This window comes from Lissotriton vulgaris, chromosome 9, assembly GCF_964263255.1.
Source record: "Lissotriton vulgaris chromosome 9, aLisVul1.2, whole genome shotgun sequence".
Classification (NCBI taxonomy): domain Eukaryota; kingdom Metazoa; phylum Chordata; class Amphibia; order Caudata; family Salamandridae; genus Lissotriton; species Lissotriton vulgaris.
Genome location: NC_141697.1, coordinates 727,190,273 through 727,203,013, shown reverse-complemented (window position 1 = coordinate 727,203,013; position 12,741 = coordinate 727,190,273).

Below are 12,741 nucleotides of genomic sequence, written 5' to 3'. Positions count from 1 at the left end.
CCATGCGAAGCTGGCGGATAAGGTCAAGGACCATGATCAGCTACTATTGGACCTGAAACCGTCGGTGGTGACCGCGGAGCATAAGATCACGGACATCCTGGCCCGGCTGGATTCGCTGGAACGACGTGCGGAGGACGCCGAAGGCCGCAATAGAAGGAACAACGTGCGGGTCGTAGGCCTGCCGGAACGAATTGAGGGGGAGGATGCGGTGGCCTACATGGAGGACTGGTTTCGGACTGTGGTGGCACCGGAGGGGCTTACTCCTTTCTTTACCCTGGAACGAGCCCACAGGGTGCCGGCTCGCCCGCCAGGGCTTGGCCGCCCCCCCGACCGATGGTGGTGCGGCTCCTCCATTATAAGGACCGGGACCTCCTCATCCAGAGGGCTCGGACATCAGGCCCGTTCGAGGTGGAGAACAGCAGGGTTACAATCTTCCCGGACTACACCCAGGCGGTCCAAAAGAATAGGGCATCGTTTCTGGCTGTGAAGAAGGAGCTGCGAGAGGAGGGCATTCAATACTCCTTGCTCTTCCCGGCCAAGCTGCGGGTCATTCTGGATGAGACCACGCACTTCTTTCAGACTCCGGACAAAGCATGGCAATGGCTGGAGTCATACAGAGCGGGGACGGATAGGTCTCACAAAAGTAGGCGAGACCGGCCTAAACAGCCTCTGGTCAGACAATCGCAACGAATCCGGTCCCGCAATAGGCGCCAGCGGGAGAAACGGGAAGCCCAAATGGCTGCGGACAAGAGAGAGGCGCTCGCAGCGACGGCGGCCATTACGAGGTCGCAGCAGGAAAGTGAACTGGCAGAGACGGACTCTGGCGGTGAAGGCAGCAGGACGGGAGAGGACCTTTCGGAGGCGGAGAGTTCGAAGGGGCCGGTGGTGACCCCTCAGACTTCTGATGGGATATTCCACGGTTGAGGCTGCGTTGGGACTTGGATACAATCTGTTGGTAGGGTGGTATCCTGTTGGGGATGGGTGGGTTGCCGGGTAGGGTGCCGCGTTGGCAGGATGGGATGGGGAGCGCGGGGCGTGGGCTCCGCTAGCTGGGGTCGGCGATAACTCACCCCCCCAGGGCCCTTAAGGCCTTCTGTGGTGGCGACCACAGGTTAGGAGGATGTGTGGTTGGTTTGAGGTTTGGATCGGGGCTGACACTGGGTTTGTAGGCTCTGTCCTGGGGAGTGGGTTTGGGGTGTTTTTCTTTCCAGAGTTTGTTTCGGGGGGGGCAACTGCTATGATGGGGATGTGAACTGGCAATGTTTGACCTGGACTGTTCTCTGCTGGTATGGGGACGTTACCTAGCTTAAAATGCCTAACGTGGAATGTCCGGGGGCTACGAACCATGGTCAAGCGCCACAAGGTACACGCATATTTGGTGCGAAGGGGGGTCCAGGTTGCCATGCTACAGGAGACCCATCCGACAAAAAAGGAATGTGCTGCGGTGCAAAAAAGATGGAGGGGTCAGGTGTTCGGCACCACTTATTCAGCGTATGCCAGGGGGGTATTGATATGGGTGAGAGCGGGGATACCGTTTCAGGTGCTGAACCAAGTGGTGGATCCTGAGGGCAGGTTTGTGGCGGTGGAGGGACGGTTGTATGGGCGGGATGTGGCTCTCTGCTGTGTGTATGCGCCGAATGCTGATCAGGCCCGATTCTTCGATGGCCTTTCCGGGTCCTTGGCCTCTTTCCTAGCGGGCCCGGTGATACTGGGGGGGGATTTTAACTCGATTACGGATGTGGTCTTGGACAGGTCTCACCCTCCCCTTGTTGATTCCCCGGTACGCAAGTTAGCCACGCACAGGAAGGATTGGCAGGACAGGTGGGGGTTGCTGGATGTATGGCGGGAACAGCACAGGGACACCAGGGATTATTCCTTTTATTCAGCCCTCCACGCACTACACGTGAGAATTGATTCGGTGCTCTGTGGCGGGTCCCTGGCTCCACTGATCTCACACACGGAATACTTGGCCAGAACCATATCGGATCATAATCCCCTATTGATACATGTCCAGTGGCAAAGGGAGCGCTCAGCGATTCCAACATGGCGGCTCCGGCCAGACATGTTAGAGGACTCAGTGTTTAGTGAAGCTGTCCAGCAGGGCATCGATCATTATTTCGGAGAGAACGCGGGTACTGCCACGTGTAGGTCCACTGAGTGGGACGCGATGAAAGTGGTGGTGAGAGGGGTATGCCTGGGTCGGTTTTCGAATGCTCGTACGGCAGTGCTGAATGCACTGGCGAATGGGGAAGAGAAACTGAGAGATTTGGAGCGGCGCAGGCCGGCCAAACCGGACTTGCAGGCCCGGTTGCTGGAAGCGAAGGAGGTGGTCGCTACCGAAACGGAGCAGTTGAGGAGCTACGACTATAGGCAATACGTCATCAGGGCACATGCTGAACGGGATAAGGTGGGCACGCTCCTGGCCAGACTTGCTAATCCTGAAATTAGGGGCTGCCCGGTCCTTAGCATCAACAATGCACTGGGGGAGACGGTATATTCTCAGGCAGCGGTGCTGGAGTGCTTTCGTGTGTACTATGAGGAATTGTTCCAGAGTCAGTTGGGAGTGGAGGCACAGGAAATTGCGGAGTACCTAGAGGCGAGGCAGCTTCCGGTCCTTGACGAGGAGGACGCGAAAGAGCTGGGCGGGCCGATCACGCTGGCTGAAATAAGGGCGGCCATTAAAAATATGGCGCGGAATAAAACACCCGGTGTGGACGGGTTACCAATAGAGTTCTACCAGCAGTTTGTGGATAGCTTGGCGCCCAGACTGCTGGTGGTGTACATGGAGGCTTATGAGTCAGGGGGTTTGCCCGGATCCATGAGGGAAGCTTTGATTGTGCCGCTGCTAAAACCCGGCAGGGAAGCGACGGATGTGAGGTCCTATCGCCCGTTGTCCATGTTAACGGTGGACTACAAGATCCTGAGCCGGATCCTGGCCACCAGGCTGGCTCCACACATGACTGGCCTGGTGCACAGGGATCAGGCGGGGTTTATCCCCACGAGGAGTACGGCGATGAATATCCGTCGACTGGTTGGGATAATGGACGCTGTCTTGGACGAGGGTGGGACCCAGGCGGTCCTATCAGTGGACATTGAGAAGGCTTTTGATAGTTTGGAGTGGGTTTTTCTGGATGGAGTGCTGGAGAGGTTTGGTATAGGTGAAGGGTTCCGCCGGTGGACGAAGGTCCTGTATTCCTCGGCGACGGCGCGAGTACGTTTGGGTGGCTTGGTATCTGCGGCTTATCCGGTCGGTAGAGGCACGAGGCAGTGGTGCTCCCTTTCCCCCCTCCTGTTCGCTCTGGTGATGGAACCCTTGGCGGTCCATGCTAGGTCAGGAGACAGATATGTGGGGATCAACAGCGGCGGGCGGCTACATCACATCTCGCTGTATGCGGATGATCTGCTGCTGTATTTAGACGACACGGAGCGGGCCCTGGAAGGGGCGATGGATCTGTTGTCGGAGTTTGGCCAGTTGTCGGGCCTTAAGGTCAATTGGACGAAGACCTGTGTGTTCCCGCTGAGAGCGGAGTCACCCTGCCCTGCTCGTGACTTGGGGGTGGTCTGGGAGCCATCTTGCTTCACCTATTTGGGAGTCCGTATCTACCACGTGACCGCGGACTTATTAGAAGGCAATGTTGGACGGTGCATACGGGCGCTGAGAGGCAGTATGTCCTTTTGGTCGACCCTTCCGCTGACGGTACTGGGTAGGATTGCCCTCTTGAAAATGGTGGCGCTCCCCCGGCTCCTGTACTACTTCCGGACACTGCCCATTTGGATTCCTCAGAGGATCTTTAGGGACCTGAGGACGATGGTTATCGGTTTCCTGTGGGGACATGGCCGTCGTAGAGTGGCTTTGAGCACGTTGCTACGCCCCAAGATTGAGGGGGGGATGGCTGTCCCTGATTTTGAACTATATTACTTGGCAGCGCAACTCCAGGTTCTCACGCAGCATGTGGCTCGGGTGTTTAGGGGACCGGAGTGTGATCGAGAGTTGGGGATACAGCGCCATGTGCTGTCCTATATCGTTATGCAGCAGAGGCTGGAGCTGCGGGGCCTCACTATGGAGGAACGGACGCTCAGGTTATGCTGGCAGAGGAGTCTCAGGAGGGCGAGGGCGACACGACCATATGCGCCGGAAATTTCGATTGGCATGCTGACGGCCCTACCGCACGGGGGCGATTGGTCCCCTTTGTTGGAATGGGAGGAGGCAGGACTTCAAGTGGTGGGAGACCTGTATATCGATGGGACTTTGGTGCCCTTCGGAGTACTTCAGGAACAGTTCGGGCTACCTGACGGGGGTTTTCTCTTGCATGCGGCGGTGGTAACGGCTATACAGAAGCATTGGAAGGGAGGGCTCATTGAACCGACCACGACTATGGCATGCCAGTATGTGGTAATGGCAGCGGGCACCTTTAAAGCGGTGACCTGCCTCCATAACAGGATGCTGCACGAGGGACTGGAACCGCTCCAGGGGCTCAAAGCGAAATGGGAGGAGAGTGTGGGTAGGCCCATACCGGACACTGCATGGAGCCATATTTTACGGCGTACGTGGAAAGGCACGAGGAATGCACGTTTCCAGCAAGTGCATTTCTTTGTGCTACATAGGGCCTATCTGACTCCGGAAAAAATACTGCGGTATTTCCAGGTGCAGGATGCACGGTGCCCGAGGTGCATGTCACCGGAGGCGGACATGGATCACTTGTTTTGGGGTTGCCCGAATTTGGAGGCCTATTGGGCAGAGGTGGGGGACCTTCTAAACAAAGTGACTGACAGGGAGGTGGACTTCGACATGGCAGCGTGTCTGTTGCTCTGGTTCCCGCACACCAAACACACTAAGGTGACGAGCAAATTTATAGACCTGGGTCTGATATTGGCACAACGAGAGATTACATGGCATTGGAAGTCCAGGGGCGGGCCGTCAGTTAGGAGGTGGAAGAATGACTTGCTGCGGTGGTCTGAATGTGAGAGTGTGCTCCGAATGAAGCAGGCTGTCAAGCTTGGTAATAAGAAAGCCTTGGATGCAGCGCGTGCGTGGGAATTGGTGGTGCAAGCCTTGCGCGATTCATTAGTAGAAGATGAAGACTGAGTGGATGGGACCTGTGGACACCGCGAGGCATACTAGCTCAGAGTTCTCATTGACACTGTAGCGGGACCCATACTACAATTAGGAACATGACACACACCATTAGCGGTTGCCGGGGAGGGGGTACTGGGGGGTTGTTTAGTGGGCGTTCGGGGTGGGTTGGGAGCCAGGGGGTAGATTGACCGCGGCGGCGATACTGGGCTGAGAAGGGTCTGTGGGGCGTAGGTGGTGCATGGGAGGTAGCAGAGGGGTGCGGGTCAGGTCTGGTGGGCCCCACAGAGCTCGGGGGGGGGGGGTTCGGCAGCGGCTTGTAGCACTGACCTGCATTCAAATGGATGGCTGATGTTGTTATTGTTGTGGGTGGGGGGGTAAAATGCAGATACGTAAAATGTTCTTATCGACCATTGTCCCTTAGGGACACTCACCGTGATGCCTTCCTGTTATTTAGGGCACTGCGCCGCCCGGCCTCCGGGATGCGGGCTGCATGGCTGTGTATGGTACACGTTCTTACGATTGATGCGGGGGGGCTACATGAGTGGACTGGTTGAGCAATTGTATTCTGTGGTTTCTAATTCTGCAATAAAAACAAATTAAAAAAAAAAAATAGGGGTGTTCCCGCCCCTCTACGGGATGGGGGGTGCTACGAACTACGGCTAAGTGGGAGCACTGTTGTTGTGAGACAACTATGTGTCGTGTAGGAGTGTGAGTGGAAGGGTCAGGAGTGAATGGAAAGATGAAGTTAAAAAATACCTGGCTGATTGGTCAAAAAAACTTTAGTATACCTTTGAGCTGGTATTATTAAAATATGGGGAAGGAGGTATGTTGCCTCAATGAGCCGTGGTAACTGATCATAATATCGAATTCAAAATATCGATAGGACAAAATATCGAGTCAAAAATATCGAGTATCGGGAAATATTGAAATAAAGAATATCGATGACCAAAATATCGTTGAGATTAACAGTAAAAAAATATCGTTAAAAAAAATATTGAATCAAAAATATCAAGTAGTCTTAATATCTCATTTTTAGTGTTGGTAAAAATATCGATAATATAAATATCGATTGTTAATAATGTAATAAAAACCTTTAAAAAAAGTAATGTGTTTATAAAATGTAGAAATCGTTATATTTAGTTAATATTAGTAAGGTTAGAAATGTGTAATTTAATCTAAAAATATATCTTTTATGGACGGGATATTGGGTTATTAGGGGATAAGGGAGGGGGGTAATTTAAAAAATAGTATGTAAATAATAATAAAAAATAATAAATAATTAGGTATAAAAAAATAAAAAAAATGATATTTACCAATAATAAAATCAAATATTTTAAAAAAAATAATATAAAAATATAATAGAAAGTTAACTTTTAGGAGCGGGATGTTGGGTAAATAGGGGATAAGGGTGGGGAGTCATTTAAAAATTATAAAGAAAAATGTAACAAAATGGGATGAAATATAAAAAAAATAAAAAAAATAGAGAAAAAAAACATTTTATTTAAAATAAAAAATAAAAAAATGACAATATTTAGGATTGGGATGTTGGTTAATTTGGGGATAAGGGTGTGGAGTAATTAAAAAATAATTAGGATAAACATTTTTTTAAAATGTTTTAATAATTTTTTTAAAATAAAAAAAAATTAAAAATAAATAAAAAATTCAATTTAAAATAGTAAATAATGAAATTAACACAGAAATTAAAAAAATTCGAAAGAATATTAATATTTTCTTTAACAAAATTAAAATTTTTAAAAAATTTACAATTATTTTTAAAATTATAGAAATTAAAATTTAAAATTTAAAAATATGAAATTTTAAAATTTAAAAATACTAAAATTTGAATAAAACAAAATAAAATTTCAAAACTTAAATTAAAAAAAAATTATTGGAAGAATATATACAAATTTTGGAGGGAAATTAGGGCAATTAAAATATAAAAATGTACACTTTTTACATTAATACATAATTAAGATGGGTCAGTGTCCAGCACCTTCTCTGATATTTGTTTGACTGGAGTTGGAATAGTAAATTATAATGGGTGAGTGTCCAGCACCTTCCCTGATATTTGTTTGACTGGAGTTGGAATATTAAATTATAATTGGTCAGTGTCCAGCACCTTCCCTGATATTTTATAGAGTGGAGTTGAAATAGTAAATTTTAATGGGTCAGTGTCCAGCACCTTCCTTGATATTTGTCTGACTGGAGTTGGAATAGTAAATTATAATGGGTCAGTGTCCAGCACCTTCCCTGATATTTTATAGAGTGGAGTTGGAATAGTAAATTATAATGGGTCAGTGTCCAGCACCTTCTCTGATATTTAATAGACTGGAGTTGGAATATTAAATTACAATGGGTTAGTGTCCAGCACTGTCAATGATATTTATTGGAATTTTTTTGAGTACTATATTGCATTGGGTAAGTTTACATAATAGTATCATTTTTTAATTTAATTTTCATCAAGTGGTAATAGTGTGTTATATATATGTTAAATATGTTTGTAATAAACCATGTTCTAAAAAAATACAACTAACTTATTTGTTTATATCATATATGTAATGGTACATACAGTTTGAAATTTAAATTTTTTAACATAATTAATACATTTATTTATTAATACTTTATTTATTTATAAAAATAAGTAGTCAAGGGTGTTTTGAAGATTTTTATTGACAAATTGTATTTATAATATGCACAGTACAGTATACAATATTTCTTTCATTTTACACAAATATCTAGTTAAATATTATATAATACATTACATTTATTTATATTCATAAACGTGGTTACATTTACAAAAATCATATTATAAAAAATATTATCATAATAAATGATAAAGAGTTCTTCCTTATATTTGGTCAAAAAATAGTAACATTTCAAACATATTTAAAATAATACATTTATAAGCATATTATTAATTTATTTAATAATGTTAATATATTATATATTAATATTATTAAATAAACATGTTATTTATAGACATAAATGTAAACTAATAAGCAATTATATATTTATGTTTATATATTTTTGTTTATAATTTTACATGCAAATACAATTTTAAATAAATTGGTACATATTAAATACAATGTTCCTAATCAAAATAGGTTACACAAATAATAATAATTACATGTATATATTTGAGGAAAAAACATTATTCCTAATGGTATATTAAATATTACATTATTTAGTAAGTTGGATATAATGTTTCATTAGTCATTTTCAACAATTTACATACATGTTTTAAATTATTAATAATAATAATTAACATAGCATATTAATTATTAAAATCAATTTACAATGTTTGTAAATAATAACATATTTAATAAAATTACATATATGCAAGGTACAACTATTTATACACATTTATATTTTTATTGTATTTATTAACAATGTACTTAAATACATTTTATTAAAAATAATAATACATAATATTTATTATTTATTATTTTTATTAATTAACATATGGAATCTAGTTGTAGAGTCACTTAAATCAAGGAATAAACAAATGTCATATGTATAAATTCACAAAAAATTATTTTAATGTATCTATTGCAATTTTTATATATTTTTATTATATTAATATTAAATAATATTATAAAAATGTTATTTAATATTAATTATTAAAGGGTATTTAATATAATGATATTTTTTTATGTGTTACAAAATATTGCATAAAATTAAAAGTGTATTTATATATTTAATTTCAACTGAGAACATTGTATTTAGTATCTTTAACTTCCTAATATTGTTTAAAGGGGACTACTTTTTTACAGCGTAAGGTTATTTTGCTTCATTCAGGACTGGAAAATCTCGCGGTTGGAAGCTGCGTCGCGTTGAGTAAGGTAAGGTGTATTTTAAGTAATATATCTTATAGAATAGTAGTGTTTGAGTGTATATTATAGTTTTGTAGTACTAATGTGTGTATGTAGTAGTTGGTTTGCTATGTTTAAGGTGAGAAATCATTTTGACAGAGGTGTCGTGTGTGTTTGAGGCGTAGTGTACTTTAATGTTTTGGATATTATCATATGTGTATTTTAATGCTTTATATTAAGGTTTATATTAATATTTGGACATGTATGGATTTTATGTGGGTGGGTTTGTTTTTTGAATGCTTTTTTACAGGTTCCGGTATTAAGGTGTTTATTTCCGGAGAAGGAAGCGGTTTTTTTTAGAAAAGAGTGTATTACTTAGTAATGTAATATTTAAAACTCTCTCATTTTTTCGTGCTTTCATGGAGCGATTTTTATTGTTTTGAATTTTTTTCGGGTTTTTAACCCTTTCGATGCTGATGACGAGCTCAGCTCGTCATCACCCACGGGTGTCGTGTGCTGATGACGAGCTGAGCTCGTCATGGTGCCACTAAAATGGCAATTTCCAGCACAGGGGGGGGAAAACGCCCAGCAGCCATGTGGTTAAGGGTATTCGTTTGGAATGGAGTTGGACAAGATAATGTGGTTTTTTTAAAACAAAGTGTGTGCATGTTCGTTTTTTGGAATTAAGTGTACACACTTTGCTTATTTTCGTGTTCCTGGAGCGATTCTCATTTAATTTTACTGTTTTGCGAGTTTTGAGGATATTGTCTTTGATTTGGAGAAGAATATGCGTTTTTATTGTAAATTCTGTGTGGGTATATTACTTTCAATTACAAAGGTACCACACTTCATTTTTTGGGATTTCTTGGAGCGTTTTTTTCAATTTTTAATTGTTTTCGGGTTTTTGACTGGTTCGACAATTGGATTTGTAATGGATTGCCAAAGGATTGTATGGATTATAAGTGGATGTATTTCGTCTTCTTCAGTGACATAAATTGTAAGAATTTTCATTTTACATCACTTAGGTGGGAAATGTAATTTATCTTTTTGTTGTCATGTTTGATATTATAATAAATATTGCATATTTGTTTACAAATTGTTTTGTAAAAATGTATAAATATGTAGTACAAATATGTAATATTTTTATGGTACCAAAATAACAAGATATTTGAAATGTTAAAATAGATATCTGATAGTATGGTAAGTATTTTTTAGATATTTTACAGAAGGGTTTTTGCTATTAGGGATAGGTACTCTAGACCTCTTGTTGAAGGATATAGTGTGACCTGGCTTTGAAGTAGCCGGAACATTTGTTTTGTTTGTTTTGTTAGTTTTGGTCCTATTTCTGTTACAGATTGTTCCATGCGTAGTTCTTGGTAGCTTTGTTCTTTTAGTAAAGCTTGTATTAGATTGTAGAAGGTGGGTTTGCCTCTGCTAGTGGTAGCTTGGAATGCATTGTGCCATCCTTCTACACTGTTGTTAGTTTTAGCCTCCTGATTTAATGTACTTAGATATACATTCCACCAGGCTATGTGGAATTTAGGTTGTCGTCTGTGTCCAGATCTATGTAACCTTCCCACCCAAGTATCTTCAAAGTAATCTAGAAGTGGGGCTAATTTCTCCTCATATTTCTTGTAGTATTGACTGTCAATTAGTATATTCTAATGTTCTGCAACATCAGTAACAGGGACATAGGCAAGTGAAATTAATTTTTTTATTTGATATGCAAAATTGCTATCTGTAGCATATAGGATGCTTAATGTTGATTTTTGGAGATGTCTCCATATGCTTTGGTTAAAATGATAATAGCAACCTTGTATTGCTGTGTGGGGAAATGTATTGAAAATGCTATTAATCATTGCTAGCTCGAAATCAATAATTATTTTCTGGGGGAAATAATTATTAATTTCATTTTTTATTACATTAAGTATTTCTGTATATGTGTTTTGTTGTTTGTTAGGTAACAAACAGTAAATAAATGGTATATTGTAATGATGGTACAATCCATGTATGCTGTACAGTTGGTAGAATGGTTTAGGACATGGTTTAAAAGTACCATCCATCATTCAGTGTTCACATTGTTGTAGTTTCCTTAAATTAGTTGCAGTAGCAAACATAATTATTCTGTTTGTGGGGCTTTCGTTGTCATAGAGTATGAATTTATCCTTATTATGTGTGATGCTCATTTCTTGGGATATTACAATTTCCTCAAATGTTGTAGGGTTAGGTTCAGTTGTAGTAGTGAGTCTTTTTTGGCGTGCAATTGTCCGTTTTAGGGAGTCAATTGATGGCAGTTGACCTGAAGCATGGCTAGGAACTTTCAAAAGTTCCTCTTTTAGGATCTGTGTTGTTGTTTGTCAGTCCCTGTACTTGCTTCTTTGATACTTTCCAAAGCATCCCCGATCTCTATTTCTGTGACATTAGGGGGGTGATTGTGTTCTCTAGTAAATAATAAATTTTCTTATTCAGTAGTAGCCCTACCATAGCATTTATTCGAATAATATTTAGTACATTTCCAACATACTTTTGTTCCTGTTTGTCTTTCCTGATTATAAACATAGCCCATATAACATAGCAAAAGTTTATTTTTTTGTGACATCATAAATTCAGCACCTTCAGTCATTTTTCTATTACTTGTGTTAGGAAAAAATAGTAAGAAATATATTTTAATGTCAAATATAGTTTTATAGGTGTTTTAGAAATTTACAAATCACAATTTATACTTACAGTTATCCTTTCTTGTGTAGAGAAGTGCAGAAAAGCTGTTTTCAAAATCTTTCTTGTATGTTCTTCTTTTGTTTCTGTTGGTAGGAAGAGCAAGAATGTTATTAATTAATCTTTTATAATAATTGTTGTTTTTTCTAGGGGAAAGCAGTTTAGTAGGTAGCTTTTTAGGGCCTTTTAGGAAGTTAACAGATATACTTACTTGTTAGAATTGTGTAGTCTTTGCCTTAGGTGGGCTTTTAATAGGATGTATTCTGAATATCTGTCAAGAAGATAGAATTTAAAAAATACTTTATTAGTGAAAGGCTTAAAAATGTTAGAGCTTTTTAGGAAGTTAACAGTTATACTTACTTGTTAGAATGTTGTAGTCTTTGACTTAGGTGGAGTATAAGGATGTATTTTGAATATCTGTGTATAAGATAGAATAGAAAAAGTATTTATTTCTAGAAGGCTTAAACATTTTAGTGCCTTTTATGAAGCTAACAGATATACTTACATGCTAGAATATTGTAGTTTTTGCCTTAGGTGGAGTACAATTAGGACTTATTCAGAATATCTGTGTAGAATAGAAAAGGACGTTTTAGGAAGCCAACCTATACACCTACATTTTTAAATAGTGAACTATTTTCCTTTGGTGGAGTAGAGTTAGGATGTATTGTGAATACCTGTAAAGAAAATAGAATAAAGAAGAAAAGCCTATTATTAAAGATTTCAAAAGAAATGTATTTTGTGTGTTTCAAAACATCTATATATACTTACAATGAGTATGTAGTGGCTAGGAATTTGTCATAGGTTATTTGATGATTTTCAGAAATGTCTGTAGAAGGAATAGTAAAGTAGAAACATACATGTTATTTAAACTATTAGAGATATAATTATATTTTAAGCTTAGTAATTGTTTAGTAAAAAAATAACCTATAACTTACTTGAATTATTTATGTAGAAATCTTGTTTCCTTCAGTAGAATTCTCAGGAATAACGTTGTCAAAGTGTAGCCTTCTTTTTTCTATAGAGTTACCAGCAGGAATTGGCTGTAGAAATGTACTCCTTTTATAGTGTGTATTCCATTTGTTAATTCATTTGATTGGATGTTTTAAGAAAGGGAGCATTTCATTGGTTAGTTTGAAT